The sequence below is a fragment of the Oryza sativa genome, chromosome 10 (assembly GCF_034140825.1).
Source record: "Oryza sativa Japonica Group chromosome 10, ASM3414082v1".
Taxonomy (NCBI): domain Eukaryota; kingdom Viridiplantae; phylum Streptophyta; class Magnoliopsida; order Poales; family Poaceae; genus Oryza; species Oryza sativa.
Window position 1 is genome coordinate 9,422,903 of NC_089044.1, and position 21,990 is coordinate 9,444,892.

General features: G+C 45.2%; 1 non-coding gene across 1 annotated transcript; it reads right to left on the reverse strand.

The window, feature by feature from the left end:
* Positions 1–397: 397 nt before the first annotated feature.
* Positions 398–504, reverse strand: LOC112936714 (small nucleolar RNA R71). Its single transcript, XR_003239138.1, has one exon. It is a non-coding gene; the product is annotated as a small nucleolar RNA R71 (small nucleolar RNA).
* Between the last annotated feature and the right edge of the window lie 21,486 nt (positions 505–21,990).

Here is a 21,990-nt window from a genome sequence, read left to right on the forward strand (position 1 = left end):
GTACCAGCGCCACCGACATTCATGACTACGGCTAATTAACAAGACTCTCCACGAGTTCGCTGTTCCCTCTGCTGACAATGTAGCCATTGGGCCGCAGATCAACATGGGAGATGTGGATTTTGACTTGAAGTCCAGCCTCGTCACGATGGCGTAGGCTAGCCCGTTTTGTGGCAAGCCTAATGAGGATGCCAATGCTCATCTGCAACAGTTCCTGGAGATCTGTAGCACGTACACCATCAAGGGCGTCAGTCCCGACACCGTCAGGCTGCGGCTGTTTCCGTTCTCCCTTCTCGGGAGAGTGAAGAAGTGGTTCTATGCCAACCGTGCTGCTGTCAATACCTGGGACAAATGCTCTACGGCATTCCTCTCGATATTATTTCTGATGGGAAAAACCAATGCCCTTCGTGGACGAATTTCCAGTTTCCAACAGACGAGGGACAAGTCTATTCCTGAAGCATGGGAACGACTGCAGGAGTACGTGGCCGCCTGCCCTCATCATGGGATGTACGACTGGCTGATCCTACAAAACTTTTACAATGGACTCACCCCAATGTCCCGCGATCACCTAGACGTGGTAGCTAGAGGAGCTTTCTTCTCTAAAATGGTTCAAGGAGCCGTTGATCTAATACAGAAGATGGTCTCCAACATGGGTTGGAGCGAGGAACGACTCCAGACCCGTCAGTGAGGCATGCATACCGTCAAGGAGATGGAGTTGCTTGCTGCCAAGCTGGACCTCCTCATGAAGCGATTGGACGACCACGACAAAAGGCCACAAGGCACCGTCAAGGCCTTGGACTCACACGTTACGTGTGAGGTCTGCGGCGGCACGGGTCACTCTGGGAATGACTGCCCAGAAACCCGTGAGGAGGCGATGTACATGGGCAACAATGGGTACCGTCCACAAGGAGGTCAGGGGTGGAACCAACCACGCCCATATTATCAAGGAGGTAACAACAACGGTAACTTTTCTAACCAGCCCTCCTTGAAGGATCTCGTTTTTGCGCAAGCTAAAACCACTAATGCGCTAAGCAAAATGCTTGTTGCCAATGACAAGATCCTAGAGAATATAAATGTTAAGTTAGATGGCTTCGCTTCTGCTTTCCAAAACCAACTGAGCTTCAATAAAATGATAGAGACCCAGCTAGCTCACTTAGCATCCTTAGTCCCTGCAAATGAAACTGGGAGGATTTCGGGGCAACCCGACTCCTCCGTTGAAAGTGTTAAGGCGATCACAACGAGGGGAGGTAAGTCCACTCATGATCCGCCATATCCTAACCCTGCAGGAGCTAATGGGATATCAAAAAAAGCGCCATCTAGTGACTCGGTTGACAAGGAGGTTCAGCTAGAGATAGGGGTGGACGAAAAGCTCGTAGCTCGTTAGCTCGCTCAGCTCGTGACAAGCTCGGCTCGTTTTATTTTCCTAACAAGCCGAGCTGGCTTTTTAGCTCGTTAGAGATAACGAGCGAGCCGCTCGTGAGCCCAAACGAGCCAAGAATAAATCATGTCAGATGCCAGGATGGACATCCTGACGGCCCAACTAGGCCCATCGGCCACGATACAGCGGTGCCGGTTTCATGTGATGTGTGCATCAGCACATTGTGATGTGGTCACTGGCCAGCCTAGCTCCCGACCTCTTGTAATCTCAGATGGATAAACCAAAAGACAAAAAAAAGAAAAAAAAAGATGGAAACGGAGAAGAGACGACAGCCTCTCAGGCGAGGAGCTCGCTACCGCTGATTTCGTCGGCCGAGGGGTGGGGGCACCTCGGAGGCTGTCGCACGGCGGAGGAAGCAGCGGCGGAGGAGGAGCCCGACCTCGCAGAGGCAGAGGTCAGCAGCGCCGTGCCGAGCCGCTGCGGCGGCGGGTGCTTGGACGGGCAGCGCATGGCGGCAAGCAAGGTGAGTGGAATACGGCGGCGAAGGAGGAGCCCGACCTCGCAGAGGAAGAGGTCGGCGGCGCGGTGCCAAGCCACAGCGTCGGCAGTGGTGGCCGGCGTCGGGTGCTTCCATGGGCGGCGCATGGCGGCGAGCGAAGTGTAGCGGTGAGGGGAATCCCGTGGTTGGCGACGATGGAGATGGAGGTGCGGTGGGAGACGGTCCTCGAGACCTTCCTCAAGCTTTTCTAGCCTCTCTTCGTTGGGCATCGTCTCTTGCTCTCATCGCCACCATCTCCCGTAGGCGGCCACCGCAAATAGGTATCATCGTCCTGCCAGTAGCCGTAGCAACACAAGCTCTTCCTGCCCGTCTCCAAGTCAAGTTGTTTCCAACTCCAGCGCCAATGTCGTCATGTGAGTGTCGCCAGCCATCTTCTTGCCATCTACCAGACTACTGCTTTGCTTTGCTCGCGAGCCAAACGAGCTAGCTCGAGCTTTTAAATGAGCCGAGCCGAGCTGGGTTTTTAGCTCGTTAGGATAACGAGCCGAGCCGAGCCAGCTCGTTATCCTAACGAGCTGGACCGAGTCGAGCCGAGCAGAGCCGAGCTGGCTCGCTATCCACCCCTAGCTAGAGAAGACCGTGCCGCAGGAGTACTGCGACACACGGTTGTTGCCATTTCCCCAAAGGAGTAGGAAACCATCAGTGGACGAGCAATTCGCTTGTTTTGTTGAAGTAATCTAGAAGATCCACATCAATGTGCCGTTGTTGGACGCTATGCAAGTGCCAACATACACCCGTTATCTCAAGGACATACTCAACAACAAGAGACCGCTCCCAACAACGGAGGTTGTAAAGCTAACGGAGCAATGCAGCGACGTGATACTCCACAAGCTCCCGGAGAAGAAGAAAGATCTGGGGTGTCCTACGATCACCTGCTCGATCGGGGCACAATAGTTCAACCAGGCCTTGTGCGACCTTGGAGCCAGTGTCAGCGTCATACCAAAAGACGTCTTCGACAAGCTCAACTTTACGGTGTTGGCACCAACACCAATGTGCCTTCAACTGGCTGATTCGTCAGTCCGTTACCCGGCAGGGATAGCGGAGGATGTGCCAGTCAAGATACGGGACTTCTTCATCCCGGTTGACTTCGTGGTGCTGGACATGGATAGGGGAAAAGAGACGCCGCTCATCTTGGGGCGTCCGTTCCTTAGCACCGCGGGAGCCAACATTAACGTGGAAACGGGGAGTATCCGTTTCCACATCAACGGGAAGGAAGAGAAGTTTGAGTTTCAACCGAGGAAGGAACAATGTTCCATGGTTAGGATAAAGTACAGACCGAATCCGCAGAATATTCAAGTGGTCGAAGTGGAGCCACCCAAGACGGACAGCCTGGTGAAGTTCATGCAAAATTTCCTGGAGAAGGAAACAATAATGCCCAGGAATCGTTATTGGAGGACGCCGGTAAAACCACCCATACCGGCCAAGAAGCTAGAGCAGTCGGCTCAGAGGAAGCCACCGTCCGCACCAAAGCCAATGAAGGTGTGGAGGGAGAAGCCAAAGACGCCCGCTCCATCACCTCCGATGACGGGTAGAAAATCCGCAAACTGAACTAAAAGGAGGTACGGTCTTGCACGTCAGACTTTAAATGACGCGACCTTCGCCAACAGGTAAATTGGTATGTACCTGCATTTTTGCTTTCAACACTTTGAAATTTTGCATCATCGCATGTTTGAATTTCAAAGTTGCATTTAGGATTTTTTGAATTTTGAGGAAATTCTTCAAATGAATTTTTCAGAGCAAACCAAAATAAAATTTCCAACGAAAATTCGTTGTGCCACGACGACACTGACCGTTGGAATCCAACGGTCGAAAGTGGGGCTGGTTGGGCCCACCAGGGGGTTTGGCCAAACTGGCCAGGCAACGGTCGGCTGCCTCCCTCTTTGAGGCAACAGCTAGTGGGCCCCACAGGTCGATTTTGACCGTTGTGGGTGCACTACTTAAGCCAACCGGCCGGGAGAGGGAACTCCACCCCATTTCAACACATTTTCATTCCCTCTCCAAAGTTTGCTCTTAAGTTCATTCAAGCTTTGATAGTTTCCCTCAAATTCAAATACTTAGTTGCATATATACAATTTGCTTTGGTGAAACTAACCGGCGGGCGAAATTCTTATCATTCCTAATCCCCACCGAGTTAGTCCGTTCTTTGTCCATTATACAGAATGAGGAGGCGATTGTCTCGTCTGTTCAAGGGGTCCAGCTCTTCATCAAGTCATCATGACGAGTCTAGTACTTGTTCATCAGCTGATGTCTCGATGGAAGACGCCGAAGCTCCGTGACGACTCCTGAATGACACCGACCTCGACGTTGTCAGTGATCGGGAGAGACAAGCCTACTACATGCTGAGCGACCAGGAGTATTCTCACACACGAGAATACTCTCCGGAGCTGCTGAAAAAGATAGGTATGGATATTGAATTTCGTTCTATTTGGAAAGCGGTTGGTTGGCAGAGATTTGCTGTGGTAGATGAGCCTGGTTCTCGTTTGCTTACTTTGCAATTTCTGTGCACTTTGAAAGAAATAGAAGATGGAATTTCCTTTCGCTTTTTCCATAAGGAGTACACACTTACATGGAAAGGCTTTAGTACACTTCTTGGTTTCACGATTCCTGTAAAATCGATCTTCAGAAAGGAATTTCTGGGTTCGAGAAAAATAGGTTTTGGGAAGACATTTCTGGTGCTACAATTTGCAAGAAACCTAGGACGAATGATATCCATAATCCTACACTTAGGCTCATGCACAAATAAATTGCTATGACTTTGTTTCCTAGAGGTGATCTTAGACCCATTAGGGGGGATGAATTGATTATCATGTTTGCCATGGTTAGAAAGATCAAAATTGCTCCTTTGAAATGTATGATAAGGCAATGGTTAGAAAGTATAAAGTTCTCTACTCCTGTTAAGTGCACTTCTCTAATTACTCGGATAGCAAAAGGGCTAGGGGTTGTTAGTGATCAAATTGCTTTTATCTCAGCCGCTCATCCGTGTATTGATGAGACCTATCTAGTACAAGGGCATATTCTGAAGCATGGAGTAGATGGATCTTTGATTTACTTTTTCCCTGGTTGTACAAATGAAATCCCGTTGCCAAATGCGGGGTATGATTTGTACAACTGCCATGAACTAACCATTCCCCTGCAGACCATAGAAGAATCTCGTGCAGGTGGAGCATACAGGAAAAAGCGCACCATGACAAGGAATGAATGAGAGAGTTCATCATCCTCAACACCCGTGCAAATGTATGAGGCAGGTTGGGAGCCAACTGGGGATGCACCCGGATGGACCCAAGCTCCACGCCACAGCATCGGAGTCTCAAGCTAGGCAAGTGCTAGTGAGGACCGGTGGCGTGCGCCTCATGACATCCAATGGGGGACAATCAACCTCCCAGATCAAGTGGTGTGCCTCCATCTCCAAGTGAATGGCGCTCAAGTTCCTCTCGTTGGGACTTGGTTGAAATCACTAGGAGAATGGACACCCTTGATGTGCAGACTGGGGAGATCCAGTACAACCTCACGGAACACAGCTCAAACGCAAGAATGGCAACAATCTGCTGATGCGCAGTTCGCCAACTTCAACAACATGATGCAGCAATAACACGGAATTCTCTAGGCACCAGCCATGGAGAAAATCTCACACTAGATGGAATGAGAAAAATATTGAACCTTAGCTACACAAATCTTCCTCATTGTATTAAGGCATGCTTTCTTTATGTCGGGATATATCCAGAAGATTTCACAATAAAAAAAGATGATTTGATCAAGCTATGGGTAGCTGAAGGTTTTGTACGTACAGCACATAATGATCATGATGCATACTGTGTTGCACGTGGCTATTTCAATGAGCTTATCAACAGAAGCATGATCCAATCGATACTTCTAGACCATAATGATGATGTATTAACATGTAGACTACATGATATGATACTTGATCTTATCATATCCAAGTCAACAGATGAGAATCTTTTTACAATTGTTAATGATTCAAAGTTCATGAGAAGGTTGTGTGGTAAGGTTCGACGGCTCTCATTCCACTCTTGGATTAATATGGAAAAATATAATAAAATAGTTGCAACTATTTGCCTATCGCAAGTTCGTTCACTTGTTATGTTAAGTTATGGATTCATTCCAAATGTTCTAGACTTTCGGAGTCTTCAGGTCCTAATCCTAGAAAATTCTGATCAACAAGATCTCACTGGAATTTGCACCTTGACCAAACTGAGGTATTTCAAGATTCGGACTATGGAACAATTTAAGCTCCCATCTCAAATACGGGGTCTACAACATTTGGAGACATTTGAAATCGAAAAGGTACCACATTTCGGGTTCAATTCGCTCCATCATTTGGACATCATTTTGCCATCAGATATTATTCATTTGCCTCGCTTGCTACATCTGATTATACCAGACCAAACAATCATGCCAGATGGAATCGGCAACTTGAAGAACTTGCAAACTCTAAAATATTTTGATCTGGGGACGAATTCCCTACATAATATTGCGAGCTTACAAGAGCTTACCAATTTGAAAGATCTGCATCTCTCTTGTTCTAGAGGATCATCTTTTGTGGGATATAAAGATGTTCTATTCCAATCTCTTGCAAGACTTGCAGATTGCAACCTCAAAGATCTACATATAAATCATCATCTGTCTACTATGTGTTGTGATAGTTTGAATGGTTTGTTCAAGTCCGCGCACCATCTTCAAAGGCTCTTTCTTTCAGACTGGCAGTTCTCTAGGGTTCCAAGCTGGATAGGCGAACTCAATGTGCTACACAGCTTGGAACTTTCTTTAGGGAAGCTTTTGAAGGATGACATTCTTATCCTTGCAGAGATGCCTTCCCTAGCTCATCTTTACTTGCATGTTCGGAGTGCCGCTAAAGAAAGAATTGTCATCAGTGGCACGACATTCATAGTTCTCAAGCACTTTAAGCTCATTTGTAAGAGAATACCTTTGACATTTGAGGCAGGGGCAATGTCCAAGCTCCAAATTCTTGAGCTAGAATTCAATGCACGAGGAATGGAACGACAAAAGGAGTTACCTTTTGGCATAGGGCATTTGTCAAGCCTCAAACAAATCCATGCAAGCATCAGTGGATTCCGTGCTACTCTGTCAGATAGAACAGCTGTAGAATTTGTTTTCAATAATGTCATGTGCATTCATCCAAATCATCCTTGTGTTGATATCAAGTATGAACCTTATAAATTTATTGATTGGGATGATGAGGATGAATACATGTGACATATTTGTAAGATGATTAGCATTGAGAAAGGCGGGTTCGAGCCTCACCGATCTCTTAATAAATTTTGCTATGAGAGCCTTTCCTCTCTTATCTTTTTTTTAAAAAAAAGATGATTAACATTAAGACAAAGGAATCATTTCACACCGCTGCATACAAACTTTCTAGACAACACTCATGTACAGAAGGGTTCAGATCTCATAATTACTTTTATTTATACAAGACCATTATAAGTGAACGACTATATCTTGGAGGTCTATGCAAAACAACAGACAGTTTTTTATCATCAAGAATTTTTCTTTTAAGATAACGGAAACTTTATTGAAATCAAATGTCTGAGAACACTTCCGGTCTCTGCACAACAAAGTTCACACAACCAAAACACCCCATGCACATCGCTAAAGAAAAAGCTGTAAAAATCAAAGGCCATTTATCTGAAAACTAAAACGCCACCCAAACATTGGGGTGAAAAAAACTCCTTGGCTACCTGCTCCAATTGAAAACAAGCCGCAACAGTAAAGTCCTTCAAAATGGGCCTTTGAAAATTAAGCCAAGCATGAAGCCATCGTGTAATCAAGAATATAACCTGCGGATTAGAAGAAATAAAGTTTTCTTTCAAAACCACATCATTCCTACAAAGCCAAATAGACCAGCAAGCTGTTGCCACCCCAATCAGTATTAGAGTTCGAAATTTTAAGGGTTGACTCAAAATCCATTGCCCAAACATATGTGACGCATCCCTTGGCGCACAAATGTTGGCCGCAAAGTGGATTTGAGACCAAATCGATCAGGCAAACCGACATTTAGAAAACAGAGAAAAGCAACAAGTCTTGTTTCCTTTCTAATTACTTTAAGCTAGGTTATCTTCTGTAAACACAACACCACGATGCAAATACCACGAAGAAAAAATCTTTACTTTAAGAGGGGATTTTAGTTTCTAGATTTTTTTTAATATTGGGAACACCAGTATGAAGTGAAGCACTATAATGTGATTTAGCCGAGAATCCACCAATGGTAGTTAGATTCCATTTACATTCATCTTGCTCATTTAGCGATACGTGGGAGTAAATGATTCTATGCCACTAGCTTAGAGCCAATTATCCAGATGTGGTGAAATTGAAAGGGTTGGTCGAAAGATATCTGAAATGGTGGCTTGTTTATGTCTTACCACATTGTAAAAACAAGGATATTGCTCATGCAAAGTTGCATTACCCAGCACCATTTATCCTCCTAGAACCAAACTTGAGTGTCATCCTCAATAGTGAAGAAGCCAAACTTAAGAAAATCCGGTTTGGCCTTCATAAGACTAGCCCAAAAGTGTGAATCCCCCAATTTCCACCAAACTTGAGATGAAGGTTGTGAACCCGATTGTTACACAACAATTGTTGTTGTGCTTCATTAGTTGTGAGCAACTTAAACAACCATTTGCTAAGAAGGGCTATGTTCTTACATGCCAAATCATGTAAAACCAAACCCCATTGATCTTTAGGATGACATAACACATCCCATCTCGCAGGTTGATACTTACGTTTATGACCATCTCCTTGCCAATAAAATCTTGACCGAAAGTAATCAATTTTCTTGATCACATCTTTAGGTATTGCAAAGAAGGACATCATATACATCGGAAGGCTTGTGAGCACTGAATTAATGAGTGTGAGTCTCCCCCAAGTGATAAAATCTTACCTTTCCAACTAGCAAGCCATTGCTGAAAATGTTCTAGCACTTCTTTCTAATCAAAATTACTTAGCCTCCAATAGTGCATTGGAAATTCTAAATAGCAAAATGGGAAGTTATCGATGGCACGACCAAAAAGATCAGTATATTGCCCTTGCATGACTTTGGCCTCGCTAAGGTAATATATTTCGTTTTTATGGAAATTGATTTTTAAGCCCGATAATTGTTCGACAACATTTAGCAACATTTTTAATTATGTGCTTATGATAAATCATGTTCCATGAAAAGAACAGTGTCATCTGCGTACTGCAGAATCGACAAACTTAAGCCCCCATCAATCAGATGAGGCACTATGCCATCAATTGGTCCTATTGTATTCACTCTTTGGATTAAAACAGTCAATATGTCAACTACCAAATTAAAAAGAATAGGAGAGAAAGGGTCCCCTTGTCGAAGTCCTTTCTTTGTTTGAAAGAAACGCCCGACATCGTCATTCACTTTGATAGCTACGCTTCCACCCAAAATGAAAGACTCAATCCAAGATATCTATTTTGATGAGAATCCTTTCATATGTAGGGTTTGTAGAAGGAAAGTCCATTTGACTTTGTCATAAGCCTTCTTAGAGTCAATCTTAAAAATGACCCCACTCAATTTCTTACTGTGTAACTCATGGACAGTCTCATGTGGGATCACAACCCCATCAAGGATGTTCCGTCCTTGCATAAAGGTTGACTGAGTTGGCCTCACTATACGTCCAACCTTTGAATTGATTCTTTTAGTGAGCTGGCCTCACTATATGGCCAGCCTTTGAGTTGATTCTGTTAGTGGTCACCTTAGTAAAGATTTTAAAACTGACATTCAAGAGGCAAATCAATCTATATTGTTGTATTTGGTTGTCCTCCTTTACTTTGGGTATGAAGTGATTACTCCAAAATTGAGGCTAAACATTGGGAAATCTCCGGCATGAAATTCATTGAACATGTGCAATAAATCATGCTTAAGAACATTCCAAATTTTTTGGTAAAATTCAGCCGGAGAGCCATCTGGGCCCGACGCCTTATTTGTTTCCATACCAAAAATCAGCTCTCTTACTTCCTCCTTAGAGAAAGATGCAATAAAATGATCATTTTATGCCTTAGACACTTGGGGGATGTCTTCTTTTCTGTTTTCATTGAGAGAGAAGGAATTCACATCTAGTGGTCCAAAATCTTTAATACAAAACTCTGTGATGTAAATTTTTAAGGCTTCATTTCCCTCAAATTTTCCTTCATCCTAGTCAAGGCTAATGATTCGTTTCTTCCTTTTTTTTCGTGAACGCGCAAATGGATTGCACGTCAATATATTAGCAAGAAAAGAGTTTTTGTTACACAAAGCAATCAGCCAGACTGGCTTATGCCCAGGGGGGAGAAAAGGCAAAATAAAAAAACCTGAAGCTAGGAACTACTATGACGGTTAAAAATGCAACGCCAGACAGCGGGAGGGGGCAGAGCCACGCTACACTCCCAAGAAATCCCCAAAAATAGCAACGCCGGCTAAAGACCACAGCTGGCCCTCCAAGCGGATGGACTCCAGAACCACTGGGACCGAAGTGAGCGCAGATTCGAAAACCCTGGAGTTTCGTTCCTTCCACAGCTGCCAGGAGACTAGGAGAACCAAGAAGTCAAAGCCGATGCGGAGGTGCTCAGGTAAACAGGCCCTGGAGGATGACTACAATCCTAGAGCCAGCTGCCACGAGGGGGAGAGAAGGCAGCCCAGCCAGGAGGGGACATCACACGGAGCCAGACCTGTCGAGCAAACACGCAGTCAATGAGGATGTGGTTCTCCGTCTCAAGCTCCTGAGCGCAAAAGGGGCAAGCAGAGTGGCTATCGATACCACACTTCTGAAGAAGATCGGCAGTCCAGCAACGCTGCTTAAATGCAAACCAAAAGTTATTCCTATGTTTGCAATTAGCAATCAAGTGATAATATTTAGTATGACTAGCTAAGTGCCCTTGCTTTGCTATATATGGATAAAAGGAAAAAAATATCATAACAATGCATTAAAAAAATGAAAGCATGTTTTTCATGATTATGTTACCCACCTTTTCTCTACAAGGAATACTCATCTCAAATTAATTTTATATGTGGCTATCTATTTAGATTTAGTTGTTATGTAATATTAAAAAGTTCAAGGGTAATGTGTAAAAACTACAATGGGAGTATATTGCCCTTACAACGCACCCGCCATGTGACAAAATACACCTCTGACCAATTAGACGCGAGTACACGGATTGAAGAGCCCACAAATCAGAGCAAACCAACATAATTTAGGCCAAAGTCACCATTCATCATCATAAGGGCCCACATGTCATACGCACGGAGGAAGTCGGTGGGCCGTGGCGGTTATCCTAGTTCGGCCAAACCAGGATTCGACTGAACCAGGGGTGGTTGGCGCCCCTTGCCACCATATTCCGCGTGGTGATCCCCTATTGGCTGCTAATGGCAATTGTGGATGAAACCGCCTTAACCACCGACATTAGCAACCGTCATTAAGCACTATAAAAGGAGCTTCTCACTTCACTTCACAACACACAACTCAAGTGAAGGACTGTGACTTTCATTCAAGGCAACTCTCTAGTAGAGTGTTAGGAAATAGGTAGAGAGTGAGGGGAAGTTTTGGAGGAGTCTTGGGGTTGTCAGCACTCTCTCAACTCTTGTACCTCGGCGGATACTTCTTTTATAAAAGTAAGTCGAGATTTCTTTTGGTCATTTAATTTTCTTGTTTAAGTAAGATATATTCCCATCCTTACTTGTTCATCATTTAATATTTATAAAGCGCTATAGTACTAAACCTCAGGATAAAGAAGAAAGATCTTGTGCGAGGCTAGAGTTATAATCAATAACATAGAGACGTGATGTCTAGGTTAGATGTTACATTTGTTTGTTGTGTACTCCGCGGGTATAGAGGTAGGCGGCAGGTGGAGACAACCATGTCCATTCTTTGTAATCCTCCACGTTCGGTATGTCACAGAACTATATTCCAGATTCACTTGGAAGACCAAGGGAAAGCCGGTGACCGAAGCAAGAGATAAAGTTTTACCTTAAATTAATTCAAGAATCTTAATCCATAGGAATCTTCTCTATCCTAAGCCTTCCATTTACATGTTGTCCTTGGATGAACCTGTTATTAGATTATACACACACGTTCCCTGTAATTTCATACCCTTGAAATACTCTAAAGTGAAGTGCTACAGCGGTATCCATGCTCTTGCGGATTTATCTGTGATCGCGACAAATACCAACGCCACCACCATTAGAATCTTTTTAGAGTATAGATTATCACCAAAAAGAACATTGGTAGCTTTATCGCTTTGATATCATTTAATTTCTTCTTCACGATGTAGGTGCGCCAGCCGATCTCTGGACTGAATAAGAGTCGGTCTTTCAAGATTAGTTAGAACACAAACTTCTGCGGTGATATCAAGAGTGTCAATAGTGTGCTGCAATTTTTCCTTTTCTTTCTGATAAAGGCCACTAACATGTGCAATCCAACCTCGTAGATGATGTCGTAAGGCATTCATCTTAATGTTCCACCTTTGAACAACATTTCCCCGTTTCATTGGCTTATTCCATATCTCGACCACATAAACATACAAATCATCCCGCGGGAACCATCCAAGTTCAATCTTGAACTACTTCATATTCCCCGTGAAAACATGTGCATCAGTGTCCATGAGAAGAGGGGTATGATCAAATAAGCCTTTTTTGGCATGTACCGGCACCAAAGGATACTTGGACTCCCACTCCGTAGACATGAGGACCCTATCCAACTTCTCAAAAGTTGGTGTCAATAGTGAGTCTGCCCAAGTAAATTTTCTACCCGTGAGATCGATTTCTCGCAAATCAAAGCTGTCAATGACAACACTGGAAAGAAATGGACAACGGCTATTGCGGCGATCATTGCATTTTTTAGTACTTTTCCTGAGTATACTAAAATCACCTGCCATTAGAGTGGGAAGATGATTTTGTTTGGCATGTCCGAACCATTTCAACCAAGAAATCCCCCTTAGAGTATGTGCCAGTCTATATACCGCCATGAGAATCCATTTGAAATTATCCTCTTTGTTGATCAGATGGAATTTTAGGTAACATTCGCCTTCAACTAGGGTGGGCATTCGGTCTAGACAGAATTTTCAGTCCGGTTTGTTCAGTCTATTTAAAGTTCGGTTTTTAGAAACTGATGACCGATCAACACAACAAAATTTCTTAGACCGAGAGTTCGGTTAACTGAACTACCGGTTCGGTCTTCGGTCCTACCTGACCTGACCGAGCACCCTTAATTAGTAGGAAGGAGTATAGGACACAACAGCAGGTAGGATTACATGTCACGCCCGGAAATTCACTAGTAATTTCCGAACTTATTTGTGCATAAAATCCTCGTCCAGGAATCAGCCGAGGTACACAAACTGACAATTTAATATACAAATCCATCATAATAATAACGTTACACACTTACAAAAGAAAAGAAATCAGCAGCGGAATAACGGTCTAGCGATGGCTTCAGCTCCACTCCCACAGGCAGCTCAACTGGGGTATAAGCCAAACGTCTTCTCCTTCTGGATCCTTTTTCTTCAACTGAGGTTGATTGATTATTGCAAGAATGAGCATATGACATACTCAACAAGCCACACAGCAAATATGCAAGTGCACAAGGATACCAAAGGATGGCATAATATAGGCTCATTTGCAAAAGCAGCATTTAGCAAACATTTAAGAGTAATAAAACAGTAGAGTACTTTAATCATTAATTTTAATCAACACTGAACAACACGCCCATGCTACTCAGGCCCAACCATTCTGAACAACCATACCCGGCTGTACAGATCTAACTCCAAACCAGGAGCTAAGCAAATTATTACCAGGTATAACATCCATAATTATTGTGAGAGGTGTGAGACTAATCACGAAAAACATTGCTCAACCCGCCCATAACCGCGGGCACGGCTATTCGAATAGTTTTACTCTGGCCAGAGGTGTACCACTGTACCCACAAGACACAGCCTCAACATCATGTCTACCATGCGTCGCGATACTGGAAAGTACCCGAATAGAGGCTGTGACAATACCCTCTGCACAACACAACTCACCACAGTGCACCATTCCTGGATCATAATCACCCCCTTATAAAACAAGGCATGGACTCCCCAGCGACCCCCGTGGGCTTATCTCCGCCACTTCTCAGTCTGGTGCTCCGCAATGAACCATGCTATACAAAAGGTAAAGTCGTTGCCCATGCTGGCTTGTGGTTGGCACGGTTAATGTTTCACAACAGTACCTCGCGAACCGGTCCTTAATTGTCATGAGCACGACTCTCAAAACCATGTGCTCACAACCCACCATTATCAAGTTTTGGTTGGCAAGTAATTAATTAACCAATCACGATTGACCATCGCGAGCTATCATTAAGCTATCATTAAATAATAATGAAACATTAATTATCCCAATAGTGTGCTAATGTTTCTAAGCATGGCTAAGCAATCATATTTAATATCTAGCTGAACCAATATATATAGCCCAACTAGTCAAGTTATAATAACCCAAGGTATCAAGGAATAAAGTAATCAATGCAAACAGGCCATAACAAAGGAATAGATTCACACCACCCAGTGACATTCGAAAATAAATGCACAGTTGAAATAAATAGAGAATTTAAATATAGGATCAACATGCTCAAAGGATTGTGTTTAGGATCTGTGTGACTTGCCTTGCAATAATCGGTCTTCAATTAATCTTCTGAACACTCCCGACGCACTCACGAACCTTCACAACGACGGAAACGACAAGCTAACACGCAAAACGAAGAAAAAGACTAATAAAAACCAAATAAACAATACATATAAAGTAAACAAACATGTAGATCATAATTTTAGATGAATTATGAGACTTGAACGGCCTCATTCTGACTTCATATGAATTTATTATGAATTTTACAAGATTAAATCTAATTAAAGCCCATTTAAAAAGAATTAAATAAATTTAATTCAATTTATGGATAATTTTAATATGTAGATCTTTATTTTATATAATTTTTGCAACTTGAACCACATTAAACTGAGTTACAATGAATTAGTTATGAATTTTCAAAGATTAAATCGGATTAAAGCATTTATATGGATTTTAATTGAATTATGACGCAATAATGAATTATTTTTGAAAAAGAAAAGGGAATTATTGCGTCATCAAAGGCGGTCCGGGTGCACGGGACGGTCTAAGGAAACGAACGGCCGAGATCGATTCTATCCAAAACGGGCGGCCGAGATCGACTTGATCTACCGTGGTCCACAGCGGGTCTACGGGGACAGCGACGATGACGTCAGCTATGACGTCAGCTATGACGTCAGCGATGACGTCATCACCGGCGGTGGCTCGGCAACGCATGCTCACCGGCGAACGACGGCGCGACGACGCAAACGGAGGACACCAACGGGTAGAGGGCGACGCGGCGAACTCACCGGTGACCAAAACAACGGCGGAAGAGCAACGGACGGCGCCGGCGATGAGGAAGAAGCGGCGACGGTCTTCGGGTCGACGGTGACGGCGGTGCTCCGGCGGTCTTCGGCGGCGGCGAAGCGGTGGACGGGGACGGCGACGACCTCGCGATCCCGATGGTGGCGACGGCGACCGACGACGGCGGCTGCAACGGCGGCGCGGCGCGGCTGAACCGACGGCAACGACGGCGACGGCTAGGGCTACGCGGAGGCGGCGCTAGACGCGACGGCGGGCTAAGGCAAAGGTGGCGGCGGATAGAGGAGGTCCCAGGGATGCTTTTATAGAGGCTAGGAGGCGGCGACGGAGGCCCACGGCGACCGGCGGCGAGGAGGAAAGTCTAGGGTTAGAGGAGATAGATGAATCCGAATCCAACTCAAATCCACCGGTTTCCAAAGAAAATTAGCCGATGTTTCCAAAAGAGAAAAGGAAGAGGAGATCTCAAAGATCATTTGCCCTCAATCAATTTGACCGGAAATAGAGAGGGGCGACGGAATTTGGAAGGGCAGCGGCGGCGGCGCAGCTCGGCTAGGGTTCGGCCGGGCGACGGCTGGAGGAGGAAGACAGCCCTGACAGGTAGGCCCCACCTGTCAGCGGCACCGAGAGAGAAGGAAGCGACGGCGGGCTGGGCCGACTGGGCCGAGGAGGGAGAGAGAAAGAGAGAGGTTTTGGGCCGGCTTTCGGCCCAAAGCCAAAAGAGACTTTTTAAAAACCTTTTTCAATTTAAATTATTCATGAAATGCAATTCCATTTATTAAAAATACTTTCTTGGCTCAAATAAATCCCAAAAAAATCTAGGAACTAAAGATTCAAGAGAAGTATTTAACAAAATTTTATCTAGCCCAATTTTATATTGAGATTTAGCAAATTAAAAAAAAATCTTCTCTTTTAGGCTTTTAAGATCATTTCTACTAATTCCTTTTAAACAACAATTTATAATTTAAGGATTTTTAAACAAGAAAAGCTCTTAACAATTATAATTAGATCATTAATGATCAAATAATTACTGAACTGTTCTTTGTATCATTTAGGAATTGAGCTCCGAAAAATCCGAGAAAATTTCAGAGAGTATACTTAATCATGGAGAATTTAATAAAAATTAAATCCATCCATGCTTTATATTTAGGAAATTTTATTTCCCACATTTAACTTCACTTGTAAATTAATGAACATTTAATATAAATTCTAATAATAATTTATTAAATAATTTATAAATCCTGAAACAAAGATCAGGATGTGACATTACAGGAGGTCTCGCCTCCGCCGCCGCTGAGACGAAGATTGAGTCGTCTCGCACTGCTCCCGCAGGACATGGACAACAGCAGCAGTGAGAAGAGTGTCGTTGGGGCCAACTCTTCTTATGTGGATTCGAGCGAAAGGAAGAAGCCGAACAACAGGGGGACGTAGGAGACGGCAGCAATGCAGTTGTGAACGAGTGGTGCTGGCAGCAGGCGCAGGCACGCCGAGGTGCGGCGCTGGTGGTAGTCGGCGGCAGGAAGGCACCATAGCACGAGCGCAGGGTGAAGCGGCGGTTGCTAGGAGGGCAGTGGGGAACGATTTGGGTTTTCGATGGTGCAGTTGTGCATGTACTACTCTCTCTGATGCCTCAGTCTGTTATCTCTTGGATCCTGATCTCCTGGGTGAAGTGGGCTATGGTTCTGGAGCAACTGTGGTCCTATGGCCTGCTGCTACTTCTAGAGTTCGGTCTGTTCGGTTGACCAAGGGTCATGACCGAAGCACCAAATAAAAGTTCGGTCTTTCCACGTCCCAGACCGATCAACAGACTGAGGACTGACAGATCGGTACTTCAATCTCGGTCTCGATTTATTCGGTTTCGGTCTTTGGTCTCAGTTTATTGTGCCCACCCCTACCTTCAACAATGAGAGATATGTCCATCTTTAAAGCATTTTATCCATAGGATGATACCCCAAGATTGTCCACGAGGAAGAAGACAATGCTAGATAAAATCCACGCTCCCGTGAGGCAATCTGGATTTGTCTTAGACATGTCCTTTTTCCTTGTCTCTAAAATACAACAAAATCCAACTTTTTCCCACTAATACAATCAACCACGTACCGATGTTTAGCCAAATCCAATAGACCTTTATTGTTCTAGAATATGCCCTTTCATTAGGAAACATGTAAGAGACATTGCTTTCTTATTGTTAACAACGAAATTTTGCATTAGATTCGGAGAAAAAGGAATAAGATCAAAGAGGATTCGGTGTGAAATCGAGTTGATCTACGAGTCGGACTGCGCATCGGCTGGATATCGTATCGGCTGAAAACAGAGTATGAGTCAGATCTAGGTAGATGAGGCAGATGGCTGATACAACCATTATGGTATGACTTGGGCTCGACATGGGCCAAGATTGAGATAACCGTCATTGCCAATTAGAGATAGAGCTCGATTAAGGCAATTGTATCTATTAATTAGGATATTGAGTCGGTTTGTTAGAGATTTGGTAAGAAACCGCCATATATGGTCTTATTTGTATCTTAACTTTAGAAAGGTTTGAGTCATGTCCATAATGGACTAAGTTTGTATTCGGGGTATAAATATGAACCCCATAACATTGCAATACGAGAGACAATCCAATACAACTTCGGCACATCGCTACCCTTTTTACTTTTCTTCGTTTTCGGCGAGTTCTTCGCAAGAGGTAACCCATCTCAATGGCCGGTGCTATTGGGGCTAACATGTCGCTTTAGACGTGTTAGGCTCGATATCGCGAGTAATTGCTATCATGTGTCTTAGTTAATCTATTCTTAGCTTCTCAATTTACCTCTATCGGCTGCTGCTCACTTTAGGGTTTATGCTGGTTTCAGCTAAATTGTCTTGCTAGATTAGATATCACACCCTGAAGTTCTTTCCCAAGCCTAAATTGAAGTTATAAATGGTCTCAAGAAAATACCGGTGTAAAGCAAGAGTAAACCCTAATAAATCAATGCAAATAATAATCGGAATTGGCATGTGGAATTTTTCTTGAGTTCTACATGTCGAAATACGCTAACAAGATTTTTAGTGGAATTTTCAGAGCTCTAGAAATAATTTTAACCAATTAAAATTGAGCACAAGCAATATTTAATCCCAGGAAAATCCATTTCCTTCTTTTTCTTTTTCTTTTTCCCTTTTTCTCTTTCGAATGGGCCGCCGGCCCATTCTCTCTTCTCTCCCCCTCCCCGCTGGGCCAGCCGAAGACCACGGCCCAGCCAGCCGCCCGAGCCCCCTCCTCTCTCCCCGGGTCGCCGACAGGTGGGGCCCACCTGTCGGGCCCGTCTCCCACCTCCAGCCGGCGCCGCCGCACCCCGCTCCCGTGTCTCCCGGGCCACGTCGCCCACGTCGCCCTCGCACCAGCGTCCCCCGCGCCCAGTTCCCTCTCTCTCCCGCCCGCGCCCGCGCTCGAGACGGCCGGGATTCGATTTTCGAATCCCGCCTCTCTCTCCTCTCCCACTCCCCCATGTCGGCCGGTGATTCCCGCCTCTCCCGGCCACGTCCGGACCCCTCCTCCTTTATTTAAGCACCACCGCCATCCCCTCTCTCTTTTTCCTCGCCGAGCTCTCCCGTGCCCTCCACCACCCTAACGCCGTTGCCTTCCTCTCCGCCGCCGTCGCCGCCGCTCCGGTCGCCGCTAGCCGCTGTGCCGAGCCACGCCGTCGACGCCGTCACGTTCGCCGTCGTGTGGATCATCCCGTCCACCTCTTCCCCGTCAGAATCCGCCGCCGGAACCCACTCCACATCGTGCGCCGGTGAGGACCGCCATGGCCGCCGCCTTCGGCCGGCGTCCTCGCCCTCTCCCATTTTCCTCTCTCCCTCTAACCCCTCTCATCTTGTTCACTAGGTGGTTCCGGAGCTCGTCCCGCCGTCGCCATCGCCCTCCGTCGCTCGCTGTCGTCAATCGTCGTCGGTGAGGCCTCTCTTCCTCTCTCTCTCTCTCTCTCCCTCTCTCCTACGCCGCTTAGCCGCCGCCTAGCCGCTTAGCCACCGCTGTCGCCATCCGCGTCGCCGCAACGCCGCCGCTGCGTCGAGCCGCGCCGCCGTGCGCCATGGCCGTCAGGCCAGCTTGAGCCGCACGTGCGCGCCGGCCGAGTGCCACCCCCTCCGCCGTCCGATCCACCCCGAGTGGATCAGGGCCATCCGTTCGGCCGCCCGCGTGGCTGCCGCGTGGCCGCCGCGTCGGCGCCACGTCAGCGCCACGTGGTGCGCCGCCCCTTTCCCGGTCCGTAGACCCGGTCCACCGCGGACCGCCACCCATGTCACTGCCATGTGGGGCCCGCATTTCGGCGCCGCCTCTCTCTCTCCCGGGATTTATTTATTGCGCAATAAATCAATTAAGGATTTTTCTGTTTATAGTAAAAACACAGTGAATCTTCTAAAATTCATATCTAATTCATCCGAGCTCCGTTTAAGCCCATTCAAGTCTCAGTAAATCAAGAAAAATGCGTAGAATCCATTAAAAATGGTTTTGCTCTCTGTTTCAGTAGTCTTATAGCTTGTTTGTATTGTTTGCTTTGTATGTCGCTTAGATTCCGGCTCTCCCGACGCTCCGGTGTACTTTGAAATAGTCGCCGAGGTTCCTCCAGCAGCAGAGCAAGGCAAGTCATGCTTGTCACTTGAACATGTTGATCCTATATTGCAAATGCTCTATTGTTTTCCTTCAAATACTGCATTGTTTTATAATATTACCATGGGATGTTTACCTACTGTTATAGCCATGCTATTTTGTACCATGTTCCTTTGTTAGCTTAAGATATAACATGACTAGATATTGGACTAGGGATTGCTTAGCCATACTTAGTTCAACTAGCACACAATGGGGAAAATTATATTAATGTCTAGACTTCAGGTTCTAGTGTTGACATTGGATTAGAGCCACCGTCCTGGTGTTGCTTCATTAAAATATGTTAAATGGTGGGCTGTGGGTGCATGGTTTTGCTAGTCGCGCCCATGGCACTTAAGGACCGGTTCGCAGGAAACCCTGGGAGAATTCCCCGTACTTACCACAAGCCAACGTGGGCAACGGCTGGGCTTGTAGTGTAGCTTTCCTCTGACTGACGCATCCAGGCAAGGGTGGGTGTGATGGAGTTTGGATGGGCCCTGCGACGGCCTATGCGGCTTCCGGATTCACCTAGGCATGAGAGGGGACTGCCCGCTGCCTTGCGAGGAGTGGGGGTGAAACCTGAGGTGTGGTGTGCTTGGTTAGAGGGGGTTATGCGAAGGGTCCTGTCACGGCCTCTATCAGGTATGTCGTGGTGGCATGTCGGTGCACGGAAACGTGTCGTGGGGCTGTGTCTTGTGGGTACAGTTGTACAACTCTGATTAGAGTAAAACTATTCGAATAGCCGTGCCCGCGGTTATGAGCGGTCAACCAGATTCACCGTGATTAGTTTCACCCTAGTCTAGTCTAATGGAATTGAATAGTATAGGTGGATGGTTGGGCCTGTTGCAACGTGGTATAGCGTTGGACAGTGGATGATTAATATTGATTAATTATTACAATTGTTTTACTGCTTTCAACTACTGTTTATAAATGCTCGCTTTATGCAAATGAACCACTATAGCCATCCCTCGATATTTCCCTGCATCATACCCCTATTCCGGCATGTCTTGCTGAGTACAGTGGGTAGTACTCAGTCTTACTCTATTTTTCCCAAACACCAGAGTTTGAGTATGCGTCAGATGGTAGCTTCTCCGAGGAGTAGGCTTCGTTCGTGCCGTCGAGGATGCCTGTGGAGTAGGTGATCCCGCTGCGGTCCAAGTCAAGGCTTAGCTCCAATTTTCTTTTAATTTTCCGCTGCATGTATGTAAGACTTTTATAATGTTTGTAAGACGTGGATCTGTATGTCAACTTTGTTGTTTGTGTACCCCGGCCGGTCCTGGACGGGGATTTTAATGCACATTCTACTTGGAATTCTATTCGGGAATTTCTGGGCGTGACATTAGATTAGCTAAGGCATCTACCATCCTGAAAAGTGTTTAATTGCTTGATTGTCTAGACTGTATGCTTCTTTCATACTTTGAGATGTATCATCCCTAGTCGTGTTTAAAACCATTCAAACCAGCTTGCAATTAGACATAATAATGATAGTATCGGGGTTTCAGCCGATCTTACCTAATATGCATGTTTTACTACTTGTTTCATGTATATTCGCCACTTATATAGATAGATCATTTTATATAAGCATATTAAGCTTTAGTCAGTATCGGCTAGATTCTTGCACCTTCAAGCTGATTTCTATTTGATATGTTTATATAGATCAATTTATTTATATAGGTTTGTACTGGAGTATTAACTAGTACATTTCTTTCTTGTTCTAAATACTGTCACATCGGCTACTTTTATGATATTGTCTTAAACCAATTTATCAAACTTGATAGACAGTATTACAGTCAATTAGGCATATTTGGAGTTCAATATTCTTTTATATACTCAGTCCATAGCCGATTTGGTCTAACTCCATCGGCTGAGATTACCAACAATACCTTATCGGCCTCTCGGTCGATCGGTTATCGGCTGACTAATTCTGCTGTTGTCTTTCTTACTGATTGCAAGATCAAATCAGCTGACACGCCCTTGACACTCTCGAGTCTAGCCTTGGACCTGCACTGGAATTAAGCAGATCT